The 22,198-nt window shown below is 49.7% G+C and overlaps 1 pseudogene; it reads right to left on the reverse strand.

Annotated features, from left to right (window-relative positions):
- Positions 1-392: 392 nt before the first annotated feature.
- On the reverse strand, positions 393-1,209 carry LOC127317363 (probable xyloglucan endotransglucosylase/hydrolase protein 23; annotated as a pseudogene).
- Between the last annotated feature and the right edge of the window lie 20,989 nt (positions 1,210-22,198).

The following is a 22,198-nucleotide window of genomic DNA, read 5'->3' on the forward strand; positions in this document are numbered from 1 at the left end:
GGCCCGTCGGAGGATGAAGCGCTTCGGCTGGCGCTACAGGACTCGGTGGCGCCTCCTCCACCGCCGCCACAGCCGCAGCCCTGGGCGCCACCACCGCCGCCACAGCCGCAGCCTCCTCCACCTCCAGAACCGGCGGCGTTCCCGGCGTATGCTCCCCCGGATGGACACTGGCCGTGGGCGATACCGGAGCTCATCGTGCTCGATAGCGACGAGGAGCAGCCATAGGCGTTTAGGGTTTTTTTTTTAATGTTTTAACTATGTAAATTATGTTTCATGTTAAAAAAAATGATTCGGGCAAAAAATGCGTCGCGCCGCTGGAGCCACCTCTGACGCAAACGGACGCGCGCTCGATTTCGACCATTTCAACTGATGCAAACGGACGCGCGCGGACGCTAAAATACGTCGCGCCGCTGGAGATGCCATCCGCGGAAGGACGCGACGAAGGGGGCGTGCGTCCAGTCCGTCTTGACGCGGCCGCCCTGGGTCGCCCAGTCGTCGGCGTTCCATAGGCTGGCGTAGAGGCGCATGGGCTGTTTCTTGGGGAAGGACACCCCGCGCGCCTCGTGGTTCTTGAAGTCCCGGATCGGGGTGCCGTCCACCGCGAGCTGCAGCAGCAAGAGGAAAGGGGAAACATTAGCGACAGCAACAACGACAACCCAAACACCATGCGGCTCTGTCTCCCGAGAAAATAGCCTTGGTGGAATGCCTTGGTGGGGTCGAACCAGAGCCTGAACTGCTGCTCCCGCTTGCCCTGCCCCTGCGCGAAGACGTTGGTGTGCAGCGTGTATGGCTCGCCCGTGACGTTGCCCAGGAACTCCAAGTCGATCTGGTCGTGCGCCGACCCCAGCGACGACAGCTGCACGTACATACAGAGAAAACAACCGTCAGCATTCAGCTTCACATGGAAATGTGATAATTGGGGAATGATGGAAGGTGACGTGCGTAGAATGTGGTGACTGTTCCGGCGGAGTTGCCTGGGACGAGCTTGATCTGCATGTCGATCTTGCCGAAGAGGTACTCGGCTTTGGACTGGAACCCTGAGCCCGAGGTTTTGTCGAGGGTGAGGTCGAGCCCGCGGCCGCTGTCCACGACCTTGCCGCGGCCGTCGCCCCAGGTCATCTCGGCGTCCTGTAGGAAGTTGCCGGCCTGCGCCACCGCGGCCAGGCAGGCCATTGCGGCGAGAACGCCGAGCGCGGTCACCGGCCTCATCTCGCAACGAACTTTGTCACTACTAGCTGCTTGCTACTGGTGAGTGGAGTACTGGAGTGTGGGGAGGTGAGCTCGAGTTCTTGCTTGGAGGGCACTAGTGGAAAAAGGGGCTTTAGGCCCGGTTCATATCGGGCTTTAGGCCCGGTTTCTGAACCGGGACCAACGTGGCGGGACTAAAGGGTCCGGTTTAAAGTTGCACCGGGTCTGAAGGTCCCGTCACGTGGTGCGGCCAGGGGGCTCGTAGTGGAGGACCTTTGGTCCCTGTTCGTGGTACGAACCGGGACTGGAGGGTCTCTGCCGCGGCAGAAAATTGCCGTTTCTCTGCCGCGGCACAGGTTTAGGATGGAGCAGCGTTTCTCTGCCGCGGCAGAGTTTCAGCAGTGCATATATCATTCAAGAAACCACAAAATATCGTCGTGAATATATATAGACATCGGCAACAGTACACGTAATGCATGCATATTTACAATATAAAGTCGGATCTCTTTACTAAATCTATTTGCCTTTACGAAGTTGTTCAATACATAGCTACGACCTTCCGATAGTGCTCGCCAGTTGGATTTCCTCTTGAATTGCTCGTATGCGATCCTCCGTTATGAGAGTGTCCCGCAGGCGTATCATCTATATTAAAAAAGGAGATCAATATATATGAATGGAACTCAATACAATTGATGGTAATAAGATTAATTGTGAAATATTGTTCACGTACACGAGTGTGGTGTATAGCATCCTCCGCATCCCTGTGACAGGCCATCTCACGAATGACGTCGCAAACGTAGTATCCACATAAGTTATTCCCGGGTTCCTGCCTCATACACTTTACGAAAAAATAGTTCGATCAAACTAATAATCAAGCATCGTATTGAAAGAAAATATCATAGAGTTTCACGGACATAGCTATATATATAGTACTACTTACAGGGTAATCTTTAAATGTAACCTCCGGTTTCCATTTACCCGGAACAGTATTGATGAACCGTTTCCAAGCCCTGCCCGGCAAAGAAAAAATGAGTAAATGAGTTATTGATTAGTCGATGATATCGTCGAATTAGAACCGATGAAGATGCCGATACGAAATTGATTGAAATTACCTCTGGAGCAGGGCAACCATGTTTACCCATTCCGCATGTTCTTTACGTTTCGAGTCCATGACATTTACGACTCCTTTGTGAAGATCAATGATTAGGAGAATAAAGTGGAATCTGCACAAACATAGCTCAATGATTAAGAGAATAAAGTGGAACCTGCACAAGCATAATGTATGTTATAACACTCACTTGAAGTTGTAGGGAAAGAATATATCCTCTTTGTCTGCTTGCTTCACTAAAAACCTTAGCATGTTGTCTTCTGTGTCCTTGGGGTACTGTCGAACCGTAACTTTATGAACTGTGTCTGGGTCAATGAACCCCAGCTCGTGGAGCTTGCCTCTTTTGCATTCGAGCTTCTTCATTCTGCATAATTAATATATAGCGTACACAAAGAATATAGTGAGGATAATTGTTAGTGCAAATGAATGAGCTGAGCTACAGACTTAATTACATAAATAAATCACTTACAGCCAGTAGCAACTGATGACAGCTTTGTCGAGGGTGTCTTGATTGAATAACTGAAATAGTTCTTCTAACTCAAGGTTTATCTCCTCTCGCCCCCGGAAGTAATGCTCATCTCTAAGATACACCGTGAGGTAGCGATCACCTCTTCGACAGGCTCTCAGGTACCATTCATGCAACCTTCGCATCTGAGTCCCTAGACGCGCGAGCTCGCCAGGTTTGACGAGATCAGATCCATATCTATACTTGTTTACGACTTGAGCCGTTGGATAGTAATCTTGGTACTGAACATCTGCTCCCTGACCTCTAGCCTCCCGTTCGATCATAGATGCCGTCTCTGGATCATCATAGGACTGCACGACGAAGTGGGGTATGGACTGAATGTCCTGCTGTCCAAGCTGGGCGACATTTTTCGCTTTGCTCGCTCTAGAGGACTGTCCAAGAGAGCGGTCATAATCACTTCTCAGCTCAGCTCTCTTCATTCTCGTCTCGGCAAAGTGCTTCACTGTATGCGGTGGAATAAACATCTTCTTCGGTGCAAGAAAGGCCTTTTGCTCATCAGTCTGCTCATGTGGTAACAACTCTGGAGTCTGTGCCCTCATCGGAGTTGATGATCTCTTCGGAGCTTAGGAGGTGCCGCGGTTAGCTTCCTCTTTTGCTTAGGTGGAGGCGGCGGAGTCTCCTGACGAGGAGGAGGAGACGGCGGACAAGTATTGTCACGCGTGGGAGCCGCCTGTGATTCATGAGGAGACTGTTCATGCACAGGGGAATCATCATCGCGCATAGGAGAATCAGACTACACAGGTGGCGGAGGAGGTGGACGAGGTGGTCTGCTTGGTGGCTTCTCACCTGGAAACACAATGTTCTCCTTCCGCCATTGCACGGTGGTTCTACGGGCTTCTCCCAGTTCTTTGATTTCCCCATCTTCACCTGCAGGGTGCTCAAGGACCAACTGCTCATAATCTCTCAGCACTTCATCCACCATCACAACAGCAAAGTCGTCTTGGACGGGACGGCAATGGTAAGTCCTTGTAGGTAAGAAAATGCCGACCGCCGCCTTGAAGGATAGGTTGAAAACTTTAACATGCAGCTCACAAGGACGGCTCTCAGTGAGATCATCCACGGGGGTAGTGAGGAGGCTCGACCACCTAGTCATCATCATCATTATCCAGCTGAGTGGAAGCCACGCTGCTTTTCCGGTGTTGAGATTGCAGCGGGACGATAGCATCGAGCAATGCAGGATCTACAGCCTGCCGCTGACACTACTAGGAAAAAGCTATTCACTGGCGCACCACTATTCCCCATCAGTGGCGCACTGCTGGTGCGCCACTACTATCACGCCACTGCTAGGTTTTAGTAGTGGCGCACTACTGGTGCGCCACAACTACCCTAAGTAACAGTGGCGCACTGCGCCGTGCGCCATTGAAATGTCTGGCGATGCGCCACTATTACTCCAAATGGGTGCGCCACTGTTCTTGAGTAGCAGTGCGCCACTACTCTCAGTTGTTGGTGCGCCACTACTGCCTCCTGGGGTGCGCCACTGTTACCTCGAGCTGGTGCGCAATTGCTGGTTGTCAAGGTGCGCCACTGTTGTATCTCAGACGTGCGCCATTGCTAGTAGCTTCGGTGCGCCACTGCTACTTTCGAAGGGGATCACCGAGTAGTGCGCCACAGGTCCCAGACTAGTGCGCCACTGCTACTTAGTGGTCGTGCGCCACTCAGGGTCTACCAGTGCGCCACTGCTAGTTTTTTGTTTTTATTTTTTTGCATTTCTGGCTGGTAGTTGTACAGGTTGTATAGAACAGTATAACAGCACAAATACAACACAAATACACATATAAACAACATCACAGTATATCAATACATAGTTCTTCACATTAGCCTCCATGATTCACAAGATTTCGAATATTAGACGAGTTACGGGGTTACAAAGTCGCAAATGAGCTAGTGGTTACACAAGATCGATCATCTAAAGTACAATCACATAGAAGAGAGCTAGAGTCACTACTAGCACCATCCCGATGATAGTGGTCTTCGTCCGGTTCCTCCTCCGCTCCCTCTCTCCCGCCAAATAGCGTGCGTATCTATCTTCGGCCTCCGCTCTAGTGGTGTACCCTTTGTAGCTGTTACCGCTAAAACGATGAACCTGTCTCCGACACTCCTCCCAGTCGTTGTAGACTCCGGGAACCTTGCCCTTGTACACGACATACCACGTCATATCTGCACATATATGAACAAGCCAAAGAAACATTAGTGCACGCTCATAGATGTTTGCAACGAATAAGAGCAAACTCAAAAACGATCCAAGTAGTATGAACTAAAAGGCATGCCTCATACATTGTTGGTCGGAACAAATATTAACATTTAGGGAAGGGGTCAGTGAAACCAAGTAGGATGCACAAGAGATTGATACTTGTGTCATTGCACCAGGTTCACTGACCCCTCCCCCAAGTGTATAGGTGACCAAACATTCTAATCATCGGCATTTTGAGATACCAAAGCAAATGGAATGACAATGGCCTCATACATTGTTGGTCCAAACAAATATTAATATTTAGGGAAGGAGTTAGTGAGACCAAGTAGGATGCACAAGAGATTGATATTTGTGTCATCGCACCAGGCTCATTAACGCCTCCCCCAAGTGTAGTGACCACAAAATTTAATCATCGGCCAATGCAATTAAGAAGTGCCAACTCAAATAAGAAGATAAGTAGCTAGTATGAACTAAATGGAATGCCTCATACTTTGTCAGTCAAAACAAATATTAACATTCCGTGATGGCGTCAGCGAGGCCAGGTAGGATGCACAAGAGATTGATATTTGTGCCATCACACCAGGCTCGCTTACGTCACCACGGAGTGTACAAGTGACCAACCATTCTAATCATCGGCCAATACAATTAAAAAGTGCCAACTCAAACAAGAGATAAGTAGCTAGTATGAACTAAATGGAATGCCTCATACATTGTTGGTCAAAACAAATTTTAACATTCAGGGATGGAGTAAGCGGGCCATGTAGGATGCACAAGACATGGATATTTGTGCCATCACACCAGGCTCGCTTGCTCCACCCCCGAGTGTACAAGTGACCAACCATTCTAATCATCGGCATATGCAAACAAAATTAACGACCAAATCAAGTGCGGAAAACGATAGAGCCATATATATAAGTTCACAAACATAGCCGAACTAGTAATTAATAGCAAGTAAAGTGTTGGATAAAGTTTATTACAACAGAAGCTCGTCTTTACTTCACAACTACATAACTAGGCTCGCACATCAAGACTTTCTCAGAGCGTGGATAAAACCGCCGCCTTTCTTCAAGCACATCCATGAGCGGTAGTCGTCACCCTGCATTTGGAGCATTGTGTCTATGTCACTGTTTGACGGCTGATAGCCGGCGTAGAACTCCCCCGCGCTTCTAACAACATCTTGATGGATGATTTCACAAAACTCTACTTGGATGTGGAAGAAGTCTTGCTTGATGCCGTCGTCAGGGACCCGCGACAATTTGTTGGCCCAGTCTCTGAGATGCTCAGGTAGCGTAAGCTGCTGCTGGTCCCGTATGAACTTATCCATGTGATAGAGGGCGTAGTAGGCATCCTTGTTACTAGAAGGCGGCTTCTTGACGCAGGGAAACTTTGCTTGGTGCTTGAACACATGCTTCCCTTACCTAACATTTGGCCTCTGCATGTTGCCTTTCGCTTTGACGTAGCCATCGAGAGCATCATCAAGTACGGCCTTGACATTCGTGTAGTCCGTGGTTGACTTACCGTCCGCATCGAGATATGTGGCCATGGAATGTTTCGGGGTTATGGAGATGAGTGTGCAGGTTTTGTCTCTGCGTAGAACACATAATGTTTAAGAACATGACGATTGAAATCTAAAAAAATCACGAGTTAAGACCGGTACGGTGAGGGGGTGACTTACTCGGGAAATACAGGCAGGAGGATGTTACACTTCTTCTGGTTCGCTAGAAAGAAGTCTTTGAGGTATCCACTCGCGACTGCCCGGTCTCCGGCGGTGGCCAAGTGGACGGCACGCATGTAGAAGGTGTCGGCTATCGCGATGTCCGGGATGTTGTGTCTAATGATCCGCATCGCCTTGCTGAGCGAGTATAGGCGAATGAAGGTGTAGTGCAGCGGATAACTGTTCAGCATGGCGAAGATGTCATCATACCACAGGAAGATCTTCTCCGCGAAGCCACTATCGACAAAGCCATGGCCCGAGGGCACCTTGGCAACATACACTAGGTATCCATGATCTTTCTCCCTGAGACGCCGCTCCTCCATAAACATAATACCGTCAACCAGAGATCGCATAGGACCGGGTGTAGCATCGTACAATCTTTGAATTAGAATCCGCTCACCCGACACATGCACCCTCGCCTCTATATTCTTGGGCACTGGTGGCCCGTCCTGAGCACGGATAAGTGCCGGCCGGCTGGCAGACTTGTCGTCCTTCTTCTTTCTTTTCCGTCCCTTCAGCTTCGTTTTTAGTGGGACTGCATTCTCCTCTTCGCAAGCCTTCTTCAGTGTGTTAGGACTGATAACACTTCTCACCTCAGCTATTGGCTGAGTCTCGGTGAAGTCGGCAGCTGGAGGCGTCTCCTGAGAACAGAATAGGCGCCGCTTGTTGCAATAGGTTTTCCCCTCGGCGGCAGCTTGAGAGGGTTGGCTACTGAGATCGTAGTCCATCACCCCAAAATCGAAGTTGCAGTCAAGGTTGGCGAACGTACTGTCCTTGTCCGGACCATCGTTCGGATCCTGTGCCATCTGCATGTCCACATCAGCTGATGGCAGCACCGTTGGGGTGGTCTTGCCATGGCTTGGCGCCGGCACGGCTGGGGGTGCTGTCTGTGGGGTGGTGTCCCTCGCCCCCAAACGAATTTGGCTCTTTGGCCAAACCATGGACCAATTGAAGCAATGCTGGAGGGTAAGGACCTCATCTTCGTCGGCACCATGGGGTTGAAAGGGAGGTAGCACGTCGTCGTAGCCGCTAAGCACCGAACTAGTTGAATCCTATACACGTCGGGTTGCATGGGTCTACCGTGTAACTGACGGTTGATCGGTTGAACGATTTTGGCCTTGGCAACATCGATCAACTCGCCGTTCACAAACTGCAGGAGAGTGCATGGGACGTCGACAGCGGAGCTCTGCGGAAAACATGTAGGGCGTTAGGGATGGCTAGCTAGTCAAAGGCAAGGATATGGAAGTCATTGGCCAAGGGTTGGTTACCGTGATGGCGTCCAGCTCGGCTAAGGTCGAGGCACCGCCGGCGGCGGGTGTGCAACTGATGGAGTGGCCGCTTGTTGGCACGGTGCCGGGAGGCGTATTATCCGCAGCGACGGGTGCATTGAGCTGAAGTAATGGCGCCGCGGGAGACACCAAGGTTGGCACCGCGGGAGCCACCACGGTTGGCGCCGCGGGAGCCACCAAGGTTGGCGCCGCCAGAGACACCATTGTTGCCGCCTGCGGACTCACCGATGGCTCCACGTTGTGGGAGTTGCTGCCCGCGAAACTGGGAACCGGGGGTTCCCCCTTTTGTCCTCCCCTATACCACGCGTCCAGACCGGCAACCAAGGTAGGGATGAGGGAGCTAAGCGTCGTGCCCACTTGGTCCTCCACTTGCTGTCGTTGCGTCCTCTGTTGGGTCTCCACGATGTATTTCACTTGTTGCCGCACTTGCTCCTCGACCAATGTCGGGATCTGCGCAACTTGTGCCTTGAGCTGTGCGACCTCCTTCTCATCGATGGTGGCCTTTTTCTCCTTTTTCCCCGACTTATAGTATTCTGACCATTTCATAGAGCATCCTTCGCCGACCACACGACCAGCCGACGTCGGCTTACTCAATGGATCCCTCTTCTTGTGGACATTCAACGCCCTATTTAAAGGGTTGTCCCAAGGGGCACACTGCGAGGAGCTCGTGGACCCCACGCCGCTACTAGCTTCCTTTTCACTTTCCGCAGCAACCTCCTTAGCCTATGGGAGGAACATGCATGAACCATTTAGAAATTTGGATTCATCAATAAGAATGCAACCATAAAGGAGCTAATTAAGCGGGTGCATTCCTTACCAGAAGAGCCTCAAACTGCTTCACCTCCGGAGTGGTGGTGAGCTCCTTTGTTTCCGGGTCAATACGGTACCGGGCAAGGAGAAAGTTCCTAGTTTGCTTGTTTTTGTATTGCGAGAAGAGGGGCTCGAGGCCGTTCTTCACACGCTCCTCATCCGCGGCGTCCCATTTCGGCCGCGCCACCCTAAAACCGCCAGGACCAAGTTTGTGGGTGCCTAAGTTCAGTTTTCGCATGTCCTTCCCCCACTGACTAGAATCCGACGTTGACTCGCTCTCGCACTTGATCTTGAAATCAGCGTAGTCTTGCTCGGTGATCGAGGGATTTGACTCCTTGATCTTCTCGTAACTCTCACCACTATTAATCATTTTCTTCACTCGGTTCCTCCAACTAGCGAGGGCGGTGCTCATCTTCGTGAGGGCGGCATTGTGCACTTTGTTCCGCATGAGACGCTTTTCTGAGCAGTCCACCGGGAACTCGTATCGTTCGTGCAGCTTCTTGAAGACACTACTAGGAAAAAGCCTATAGGTGGAGGCAATATGTGCCGGCGCACCACCTTGCACGTGCGCCGGTGGGAAGTGTTGCCGGCGCACCCCTTTTCCGCCGCGCCGGCGATGGAGGCATACTGCCGGCGCACCTTCGGAAATGATGCGCCGGGGACAAAGTTTGGCAGGGGCTCGGCCGGTTCGGGCCAGGCCCAGGAAACATTGCCGGCGCACCAGCCCAGGAGCGCGCCGGCGGTAAATTTCTATTGCCGGCGCGCTCCTGGGCTGGTGCGTCGGCAGTGTTTCCTGGGCCTGGCCTGGGGCAGATAGAGCCGGATCGGCTTAATACTGCCGGCGCACCCGTGCCATGGTGCGCCGGCAGTAACCTGGGCAGTTATTTCTGCTCAACAACCACTCCCCCCACTACTACCACTCCACTCCTCCACACAACCCGACCCTTCTCCCAACCCACCTATTTTTTGCCCATTTCTATCCCAAATTTAGCCAATTTGACCAAACAAAATCATATTTTTTACCAAATCTTCCCTTCCTACATGCATCTCCCACATCCCCCTATGTAGATCTAGATCTACTATCCCGCATTGACCGCTCAATCTAGATCTAGATCTAGAAAGTCGGCTTCCATACGCTGTGGTAGCGGCGCGACGTCTCGATCTTGTTGACGAGTATATCAAACCAATAGGTGATTAATGAACAAATTGAGGAATGAAATAATTTGAAGCAAAGCTCGTGTGTGGCATATATATATGTTGTGTTTGTGCTTGTGCTTGTGTGTGTTGTTGGCGTTGAAAATGAGTTGCCAACGTTGCGCCGAAATGTTGATTCTTTAAGTTTCCGTTTCGGCACATTTCTGGCGCTCCTATGTCCTACCGTGTAGGAAGGTCATGCCAAAATTTTCCGTGAAAACTATACCAACGGATGCATGGTTCTAATCAATTATGTAATCTTACCATGCAGGCGATAATGGTTATCGAGATGAGTGAAAGCATCGTGATGAGATATCTGAAACACGCGATCATCGACATGTATGAAAATAACCGCACGGAGGTATTGTGTCCGTGCCGGAGATGCAAACGATGGAAATGGTTTGACCCGTATTCAGGCAAATTGCAGGGGCACCTGCTCACTAATGGTTTCATGCATGGACACACTCAATGGATGAGTGATGATGGCGCGGAGGTCAATGGGGCGACGGCAGCAAGTGGTAATAATGGCCGGCAAGAAGGAGGGCATCATGATATTGATGACGATGAAGAGCTTGTCGCACAGGACGATAACCTTGACGACGACAATAACCTTGACGACGACGAAGAGGTGCCGCTAGCTTCAGTCGTGCGGGACCCTCATCTTCAAAATCTGCTTCTCGAAAAGACAAAAGGCGCCAAGCGGAAATCAAAGCTTGAGCAACTCGAGATAGACTCGAATACTCCGTTGTACGACTCAGGTCGCGGGTTGGGGGAGTCTCGCTTGAGAGTAGCTCTCGATGTGCTGCAGATGAAGGCGAAACACGGATGGACGGACACAAGCATCGACGACATCCTGGAATACGTGAAAGATCTCCTTCCTGCCGGGAACACGTGTCCTGGTAGTCTAGCCGAGGCCAAGAGAATCACGTGCCCTCTCGACTTACCCCACGAAAAGTATCACGCCTGCATCAACGACTGTATCATGTATCGCAAGGAGCACATGGACAAGACCAAATGTCCTGTGTGTGAAGCTGAACGGTACAAGAAAGGGAAGAAGAAAGCTCCTCGGAAAGTTGTGTGGTACTTCCCGCTCGCCCCCCGGCTTCAACGGTTCTACGCGGACCGCAAGGAAGCAAAGCTCATGCGCTGGCACGCAGAAAGAAAGGAGGCAGTGTTGAATGATGAAGAGCGGATTGAGCACCCGGTCTTGACGCACCCTTCGGATGCAAGCCGTTGGAAAGCATTAGACAATGAATTCGGAAGTTTTGGGGCAGATCCCGAAACATCGGGTTGGGTGCGAGCACGGACGGATTCAATCCGTTCGGAAACCCGAGCAGCACACATCGCACATGGTCCGGGTTTGTATGGATCTACACCCTCCCGCCCGGGCTGTGCTAGAAGAGGAAGGACATAGAGATGAGTATGCTAATTCAAGGGCCGACACAGCCAGGAAACGATATCAACATGTATCTCGAACTATTAAAGGAGGAGCTTGAAACGTTGTGGGCGGAGGAAGGGGTAGATACATGGGACGCCGTCGCGGAAGAATATTTCCCTTTGAGAGCCGCGTTGATCACGACGGTGCAGGACTACCTCGGATACGGTTACATTTCGTGCCAGGTGTGCCATGGACACAAGGCATGTGTCAGGTGCATGGAAGAGACGATGTTTTTGCAGCTTGGTAAGGATCCCGGCTCTTCGAAAACAGTTTACATGGGGCATCGAAGGTGGCTACAGAAAACTGACCCGTGGAGAAAGCGTGGAGATCTGTTCGATGGTACAAATGAACCCCGAGGACCTCCACGTAAGAAGAGCGGCGAAGAGATCGATACATTACTGAAAGGTTGGAAGGAGTGCCCTGCGCCGGGAAAGATTCGTCAAAAGCCTGGAGAGAAGAAGAAGAAAAAGGAAACGATGCCGCTCATTGGTGTATGGAAAAGGAGGTCCGTGTTTTGGGACTTGCCGTTCTGGAAAATTCTCGATACACCTCACTGCCTTGATGTCATGCATATTACAAAGAACGTGTGCGAGAGCTTGCTTGGCACTCTTCTCAACATGCCGGACCGGACCAAAGATGGGCCGAAAGCAAGACAGGACCTGAAAGTTTTGGGCATCAGGGAAGAGCTTCAGATCCCGCCGGCCCAAGAGGGACAGTCGGAGGAGGAGGCGGACGGCGGTCAGAAGCGCAAAAGGATTAAGCAGCCAGGACTATTCTGTCCCCCCTCCTGCTTCACTTTTAGTCCGGCCGAGGTCGATCAATTTTTCAATTGCCTTGTAGGAGTCAGAGTGCCCTTCGGTTACTCCGGGCTAATAAGCAGATACATGGACCCCAAGAAACGAAACTTCAGCGGCATGAAGTCTCATGACTGCATCACGTGATGATGACGCAGATTCTTCCGGTTGCAATCCGAGGTATAATGGATGACCATGTCCGTGCAACGCTGATCGGGCTCTGTAACTTCTTCGACGTCATAACTCGGAAGTCGATAAGCGTGAAGAAACTCGCAAGGCTCCAGGAAGAGATCGTGGTGATCCTATGTGAGATGGAGATGTACTTCCCGCCTGCATTCTTTGACGTGATGGTCCATCTGTTGGTCCATATCATGGATGATATCGTCAGTCTAGGGCCGGCATTCTTACACAACATGATGCCGTTTGAAAGAATGAATGGGGTCATTAAAGGATACGTTCGTAACAGGTCACATCCGGATGGAAGCATCGTACAGGGCTGGCTCACCGAAGAGTGCATCTCTTTACGCACGAATTATCTACACATCGAGGACCCTGTTGGATTGCCTCTAAACAATCAACTCCGCAGTATCGAGGGAGTAGGCCACAAAAATGGAAGGAAGGAACTGCACGTGCACATGTCTGGTCGGAGTTCCGACTTTGACAGGGCCAACTTAGTAGCGCTACAACACATTGACTTGATCGATCCTTGGTTGAAAGAGCACAAAACCATGATAGAGAACAGTGGCAAGCCGATGATGACGGAAGCGTAAATATACGAGAGCACAACTCCTCTTTCGCGCGCTGGTTCAAAGACCACATTGATGCTAATCCCCCACCAATGGATTCTGACAAGGATAAACTAGTATTGGCCTTGTCACATGGCCCCGCGCCCAACATCATGACTTACCAAGCGTACGATATCAACGGGTACACATTCTACACGGAAGAAAAAGACAAGAACAGTGTTTACCAGAACTCAGGGGTAACGATGGATTCCTGGACGGGTGACGTAAAGACTAGATACTACGGAAGAATCGAGGAAATCTGGGAGCTTAGCTACGCTGGGGAGAAAGTGTCGATGTTCCGTATCAGATGGGCTAAGAGCGTCAGAAAAGAAGACCGGTATTTCACCACCATGTTTCTACCCGAAGCCAACAAATCAAAGTCCACGAACGCCACCGCGCAGAATGAGCCATGGGTACTGGCAGAACACGTGCACCAATGCTTCTTCATAACCGACCCATCCAGGCCTAGCCGTGTTATCGTGAGGAGAGGCAAGAGGACCATCGACGGAATGGATGGAGTCGCCAATGAGGAAGACTTCGAAGGACAAGTCGGAGACCCAATGATGGAAGAATCCGAGGACGAAGACACAACATACACCACAAGAAGAAGCAGGACCACGCTACCGAGGTCAGGTCGACCCTTCAAAAGAAGAAGTCACGACACGGGGCTAAATTATTCAACGACGAGCAAGAAAAGCAAGAAGAAAGCGAAACACTCTTCTCAATCGATGATGTAAAACTTTATTTGCAATCTATAACTCATATTTTGTGTAATTCATAACTACTCATATGGTCATGGCCAATATTTTATGTATGACTAATTAATATTGTGTTGGTCAATATTTTGTGTATGTATAACTCATTTTTTTTTGTTTTTGCATACTCATGCATATATATATTGCTTTGTTATTATCTTGAAAAGATAAGAAAAATAAAATAGTATAGCATTTGGGGTAAAATAAAAGAAACATAAAATAAAGAGAAAAGAAATAAACAAAAAGATTGGAAAAAAGAAAAGGAAATGGGCAGGCTAGCTAGGTGAATTGACATGTCCCAGGTTACAGCTGTGCCAGGTTTATTGCCGGCGCACCAGGCTTATTAATTCGCCGGGGGTATACTTGTCCCCGGCGAACCAGGTAGGTGGTGCGCCGGCAATAAGCCTGGCACGGCTATACTACGGACTTAACCGTTTTCTCCTCATCTTCTCCAGTACACAGTCGATCCCATCCCCTTTCTCCTCATCCGCCGCCGTTCACCGCCAAATCCCCCCTCCACCGTCCGCCTCCGTTCTGCCCCACCACCATCCTCCACCAGCGCCGCCACACCGTTGGAGGAGGGGACATCGGCGCCGCCGTTGGAGAAGAAGGAGCCGCGCGCCAGCCGTTGGAGAAGAAGGAGCCGCGCGCCATCCGTTGGAGGAGGGGATGTCGGCGCCGCCGTTGGAGAAGAAGGAGCCGCGCGCCAGCCACTGTGAGCTTCCCTCTCCCCTTCCCTCTTCCCTTTCCTCTCCCCTTCCCTCCCCCTTCCCTATCCCCTCCTCCGTAGGGTTAGGATTTACCTACTGCTAGTTAGGGTTAGGGTTCCTGCTAGATGCTCTCTGGTTGCATAGACATATTGCATCATATTTTTCATGTTGAAAATGAAATTGAATCATATTCATACATTCAAATGAACTACTTCCAATTGAAAAATTGTTGAATAAGAAAATGGAACAAGTGCTGTTGAAAAAAGAACAAGTTCTACTGAATTGGGGTTATTCATAAAAAGAACAAGTGCTGTTATTCATAAAAAGAACAAGTGCTGTTGAAAAAAGAAATTGAGTTGGGGTTTTTTATTATAGTGGAAATGAAATGGAAATGCTACTGGTTCATTTAAAATAGTTCTCTGGTTTAGTTCACTATTTCTACTTCACTATTTAAAATGGAAATGGAAATGAAATGAATGCTCATGTTGATGCTCACTGGTTGCAAATAAAGATTTTGAAATGGTTTTGAAATGCTACTGCTCATGCTCATGCTCACTGCCAAAAAAGAAAATGAAAATAAAAATGCTTCCAGTACCTAGGTAGCTAGGCAGTAGGTTTTTTTTGGTTATGCTACTGCCAATTCATATAAATTACAGTAACAATTAAGCTCTCTGGTTTGAAACTAAACCAATTTTAAACTAAACCAATTAAGCCCTCTGTAATTTTTCAACTAGAAATAAAATGATGCAGTAGGTTTAAATGATATAGCAATCAAGTTGGTTTAGATGAAATGCAAATGAAGTAGCAATATTTAGACCCTACATTAGAATATGATTTTTCAATGATGACAGTTAGGCACTTAGGCTGTAGCTCTCCATCTCTGACCACCTGGTTCATTCTCCACCAGTAGGCACTTAGGCTGTAGCTCTTTGATACTCGAGCTGTATGCAAGATATTAGAAATGAGGTAGACAATTTGGTGAATTTAGAAAATGATTTTAGTTGCGGGTTGCTAGGGTTTAAAAAATTGTTCATTTAAAAAATTGTTGCTACTACTATTGTCTCTGGTTATATTACTTGAGTTATGTAATTTGAGATGGGAGGTTGGAGAAAACTCTTAGATGTATCAGGAAATCAGGTTGAATTTTTTTAGCAAATGTATGATGTGTTTTTGCAAATATATGATGTGCTGTTGCAAATGGACAGTAGCTAGCTAGGTTCATTTAGTTGATTTATAATTGGAGCTTTCTGATAATCCACAAATGAGAAATGACACATGAGCTTCTCTGGTTCATTTAAAAGAAAATGAAAATTGGTGCTATGTTCCTTATCTGGTTCATTTAAAACAAAATGATAAGGTACCTAGTGTATTTTGTATAAGTGGGTACAAGCTCTCTATGTTGATGTAAAATGGTTATGGTGTAAAATGCTAAAGATGGTTTGAATTCTGGTTTTTATTTTACTGTTTGAATTCTGGTTTTTATTTTAGTGTTTGAATTCTGGTTATGGTGTAAAATGCTAAATAATACAGAGAACATAGTCAGGTGCTACTGTAATGCTACTCTAATGCATGCTACTGATCCGGGGATTTACTTCATTTCTTAATTTGCTAGCAGTAGGTTTACTAGCAGTAGCTAGTATGCAAGGTTCTCAGTAGGTGCCAGGGATTTAAAGTGTTAAGTTGCAAATATTTCATTTGTTTATGTAAATAAGCAGTAATGCTAAGTTGCTAGCTACTGCTATGCTAGCAGTAATGGGATTTAAAGTGTTAAGTTGCAAATATTTCCTTTTCTGGTTTTAAATGGATGCTGTCAAGTGTTATTTTTATGCTGATGTAAAATGCCACTGTAATGTATATGCTGAAATGCTACTGTAATTTATATGGTGATGGTTATGGTGATGGCATGGTTATGGAGATGGTTATGGTTATGGTTATGGCATTTATATGTTTGCATTTCTCACATTGGATTGAGTTGCTATTGAGTGCCGGAATGTCGATTCATTTCCGTTCCGGCAATTCTAGCACTCGGCATGACCAATTTTTAGCAAAGGTCATGCCGAATTTTTCCGTGAATTCTAACTCTTTTTCATCTTCTATTAGTGCAAGCCACCATGTCGTCTCAAGAAGAGTTAGAGGAGCACTACAATAGGCACTTCTTTAGGACGGAGGAGGATGCCGAGGCCGCTGGTGTTGGCGGCGACGAGGACCATGAGATGGAGGATGCCGCTGGGGGTAGTGCCGACGAGCCGAGCGGCAACGAGGCAAGCGACGCCGCCGGGGGTAGTACCTACGAGCCTAGCGGCGATGAGGCAACCGGCGCCGCCGGGGGTGGCGGCGAGACAAGCGGCGACGATCCTAGCGGCGCCGCCGGGAGTAGTGGCACCGGGACAAGTGGAGCCAAGAGGCCGCGGAAGGCAAGGCGCCAAAACACGGTCGGCACCGGCAGAGACACAGTCAAAGAGGTGGACCCCGCCAGTGGTTTGCCGGTGGAGCCTAAGGATGTTGCCAAGGGGTACGGCAACCAACTGGCATGTATCCTCCGAGAGGTCGTCAATCTCAACGAGACGGACCTCCGAGCTGAGAGCAAAGCGCCTTTGCGAGCCCAGGTCATTGCGAGGTTGCACGCACGATACAAGTTCCTAGGCGACTACGCCTCCAGTCATCAAACCAACAACATTGTGAACTCACAAGCCCTCCTGAAGTTCACCAAACACCTCAGCAGCTATAAGTACATGGTGCGGAAGCTGATTGCTGAGGGCAAAGGTTTCGAAGAGGTCCACTCCGCCTTTCCGCATGTCACCCAGGCGGACTTTGATGGTTTTGTGGCCAATGAAGAGCTACAAGCAACCAAGAATCGCAAGTTGTGGGGGAAGGAAATGCGGGAGCTTAACATCGGCAACCACAACCTTGGGAGCCGTGGGTACGAGGGAAAGGAGCCCTATTGGGCGAAGGAGGACGAGGAGTATGTAAATGCCGGCATTGAGAACCCCTGGCTCAAGTACAAGGACCCGCTTGAAAGAAGATTCATCAGGTCCCGGTACCATAAGAAGAAACTAACCGGGGAACTTGTCACGGACCCGAAGGTCGTAACCGACATAATTTGGTTCACGAACGACCGAAGGTCTGGCGTTGGAGAAAAACTGGTAAGCAATTTACCGGTTTAATTAGATCAAGTATCGTTCATATAATAGTAGCAACATTTCTAAATGGTTCGCGTTTCTTCCGCAGGAAGAAGAAAGACAAAGACTTTCTCAAGGTGACGAAGGCTCCTCGTCCCAGGCGTCGACGGGCAGGGTAGCATGGGACAAGCCTCTCGTACGGGCGCTAAACATCGTTAATGAGCATTCACCGACGAGAAGGCCGCATAGAGGCCGTGTGGCTGGCGTCGGTACAGGCTACAAGCATGGTCACTATGGCTTGTCGTCTGCGGCCGATAAAAATGCGCGTAATGAGAGGAAGCAGCGGGAGGCGGAGGAAATGAGGGAGTCAATCCTAGCCCAAGTCCAAGCTGGTTTGGTACCGCAACTGGTACCGCAACTCAAAGCTACACTCGTACCTGAAGTCAAAGCTGAAGTCGCCGCTTCAGTCCAAGCAGATTTCAACGCTCTACAAGCGTGGTATGAGGGTGGCAAACAAGGCCCCCGAAAATGCAAGTGGTTAGCTTCAACGGCAGCAACTCGATGGTGCCGCCATCCGCCGGCAATGACAATGTTATAATGGAGACTCCACCGGCCGCCGGCAATGTCGCTGGTGCTAGGGATTCACCGTCCATGCCGGGTAGCAGCCCCTCCGTCACTTGCACGCCCGCCGCCGCATGTGCTGGCCCGTCGACATTAGCCGAGCTCAACGCCCTCACGGTAATTAACTAATGTGTACATCAAGTTAATATATTAGTTTCGTCATCCTTGCCCTCTCTCTAACGCCATACACATGTTCTCGCAGGCGCTCTCGACGCCATGCACCTTCTTGATGAGAGTAAACGACGAACTCAAAGACGTCGCGAGGGTCCATCCTTCGGCCCCCTGGATAAGAAGTGGCACACACGAGATATGGCGGATGACGTTTACCGGGTTGAAGTGGATCGGGCGTTACCGGGCTATGAGGATTTGTTTCCTCCTAATCAACCGCATGGTGCCGATGACGATAGCCCGTTGAATCTGGCCTCACTGAAGGGTTGGGTACTGCTATGGCCGAAGACCCTAATTCGGATCAACACCTACTCGGGGTCGACGGCAAGCAAAGACAAGCACCTTGCGGTGCCACATGTCAGCGTCCCTCCACGACAGCCAGCGGCGCCGATGGTCATCTCCCCACCGAACGGCCAGCTGCGCCAGAGGTCAGTGCCCCACCACAACAGCCAGCTGCGCCAGAGGCCGAGGAATACGAACGTGACAACTTCCAATGGGATATTCCTACATCTTCACAAGTTGTCCATGAGGATGCGCCGGGCTTGAAATATGTGTGCTCCAAGAAGCTGTTCGATTCTCAAGAAACGGCTGAGGAGGAAAATCCTGAGGAGGTCGCCACCGCCGCCGTCAAAAATATGTTGAGCCCAAACACACTCCGTGCTACGGCCACTACGGCGATGGAGGGTCCATCAGTACAACCCAAGAAGAGGAAGAGGCAAAATAAGAAGGACGCCCAAGACAAGGCGGCGGCGGCCAAATCCAAGGACAAGGTCCCACTCCTTGACAAGTTGCCAAACAATTGGCGACCTCTGCATCACTTGGGTCAACCGATGCTGCCGGAGCATGTCGTGAAGAAACTCACCCCGGATATGAGGAGCTTGCATGAGACTGTCTTGCATGTGGAGAACCTTCTTCTCAAATCAAAAGATCCTGGTTACCCTCTCTTGGTGGCGAAGGTGCCAACTGGCATGAACTTCGTCGAGAAGTACCCCGCGGACTTGTGCTTCATCCGGTTCAACGACATCTTCAGCATCTATCGCATGCAAGCGCTCCACTTTAGTGTGGTTCGCCTAGTTGCTCTTAGCTTGTCTGCCCAGATTGTTAAGGAGGAGACGCCGACCATCGCGATAATGGACCCCTTCTATATGCGGGAGAGCATCATCTGCAACGCTGGGGATCGGGCGATTGCCACCCAGCAGGTCGAGGATTTCATGCTGGCGAACATTAAAAAGGGCGCCATTCTCATCCCTTACTTCCCCGAGTAAGTAATCACTCGCTAGTCCCCCATTACCATTCTATCCTATATCTCCATTTGCATTTCCAAAGGTTAATCCGTGTGTTTTCCGCAGAGACAAGTTCTGCACCCTCATCGTCGTGCACCCGCAACACTCGCATGCAATTTATCTCGACTCGGGTAGGGACCACAAGAAAGACTACACCCACATCAAGGCCCTTCTCAATGATGCTCTCACCGGCTTCGCCAACAAGGCAGGCCCCCTCAAAGTAGAGAGGAAATCCCGAGGAGGCTTGGTCTTAACCCACACAATCAACTTCCCCTGCCTCAGGCAGTCGACGCCCGACAATGGGATGGACGCGTGGTACGCCATCCTTCAGATGCAGGAGTACATAAAGTACGCAGATGACATGTTGCTGCCAGAGAATCTCAGAAACAGGTTTGCAAACATGGCGGATGTCCCTGATAGAGAGATTAGAAAGAACTGGGGTCGCATCCAGCAGTTCATTTGCACGATAATCCTACAGGATGTCAACAATAGGTCTGGCGAGTTCTTCTACGGCTACGGTCTACCACCTAATGACGAGATAGAACTCCGCTTGGAGATGTCGCGTGATGAGAGGCCGTTCAACTCGCTTGAGGGCTGCCGTCCATTCCCCCCTAGGCGTACAACCTGATCCTACGACGGGAACACTTGTTAAAGCTTGAACGATATGTCCTTTAACTTCCGTACTGTAATAATTGCTATATATTCCCATAGAATCGACTAGTTGCTTTTATTTAGTTGTATGAATGTGCATGTGAACATGTGTCTATAGTTTCATTTACTTTGCTATATATTTCAAGATTATGGCGTACATAGCTCAATAATTATTTGCATTTACTCGACCACTACTTGCCTCGTATTTGGAGTTCGCCGATGATTAGAATGTTCGGTCACTCGTACACTCGGGGGTGGAGCCAGTGAGCCTTGGTGTGACGGCCACAAGTATCAATCTATTGTGCATCCTACCTAGCCTCACTGACTCCATCCCTGGATGTTAATATTTGTTTCGACCGACAAAGTATGATGCACGCTATTTAATTCGTACTACTTGTCTTATATTTGAGTTCGCACTTCTTAATTGCATTGGCCGATGATTAAAATGTTCGGTCACTTGTACACTCCGGGGTGGGGCTAGTGAGGCTTGGTGTGATGGCCACAAATATCAATCTATTGTGCATCCTACCTAGCCTCACTGACCCCATCCCTGTATGTTATTATTTATTTCGACCAACAAAGTATGAGGCACATGCTATTTAGTTCATACTACTTGTCTCTTATTTAAGTTGGCACTTGTTCATTGCATTGGTACTAACGTTTTACTTGTCTTGTGAATGGAGATGCCGACGACATATGTCGTGTACAAGGGGAGGGTTCCTGGAGTCTACGACGACTGGGAGGACTGTCGGAGACAGGTGCACCGTTTCAGCGGCAACAGCTACAAGGGATACCCCACTAGGGTGGAGGCGGAAGGAAGATACGCCCGTTATCTAGCGGGAGAGATGAGGGACATGAGGAGGAACCGGATGAAGACCATGGCCTTCGTGATGATGGTCATCATGACCATGTTGGTCATGTTCTATGTGATTGTAGTTTAGGTTAGGACCTACATTGTGAGGTGTATGACGATACTTGTGACGACTATGTACCGAGACTTCTAACTTTGTGAAACTTCGTCGTTCGGTGTTGCATATGCACATGTGTTGTATGAATCAACACATTCCGGAACGAGACTTGCGTAATTGTGTATTGATACCGAAATGAAACTTGGCTCTCTATGTGCTTCTCATATTGCATGTAATGCTGTCTAAATATGAACTGCGTTGTAAATATATACTGCTGTCAAATATGTATTGTAATATGCTAGAAAAAAAGCTGTAAAATGAATTTTCGAATATAATTACCGGCGCACCTAAATGCCCTACTACCGGCGCACGTGGCATGCGCCAGTGCTGGAAGACCTACTGCCGGCGCAGCTGCACGTGCGCCGGTGGAATTTGGCTTTGCCGGCGAAGCTTGGGTGGTGCGCCGGCAGTAGCTGACATATCGTCGGCGCACTGCCTGGTGCGCCGGCAGTGGCCATTTATCACCGGCGCGTTCGCACCGGCGGGCTCGTGGTGCGCCGGCAATGGGCCTTTTTGGTTCGCCGGCGGTAGGCCTTTTCCTAGTAGTGAGAGGAGGGTGCGCAAATTCGCTTGGTCAGGATGCCTAAGGTTCTCGGTGTTGATCGAGACCGTGCTCCGGAGGATGCACCCGAGTTGGGCAGCGTACCCTTTGACTAAATCAGGGGGCGCCGTTGGAAGCCCACTGGCGTTCACTTCGGTGAATGCCTGCTTCACGGTGCTGAGCACATTCGGGCGACGCTCCCTCCGTAGCTTCTTCGGTGCGCCGGTGTCATCCTCGCCGGCACCATCCGTGGTGTCATCCTCGCCGGCACCATCAGTGGTGTCATCCTCGGCGGCATCGTCCGCTCGGTACTCTGGATCGGTGCCATCATCCTCGCCGTCGTCG

This window comes from Lolium perenne, chromosome 7 (genome assembly GCF_019359855.2).
Source record: "Lolium perenne isolate Kyuss_39 chromosome 7, Kyuss_2.0, whole genome shotgun sequence".
In the NCBI taxonomy this organism is placed as follows: Eukaryota; Viridiplantae; Streptophyta; class Magnoliopsida; order Poales; family Poaceae; genus Lolium; species Lolium perenne.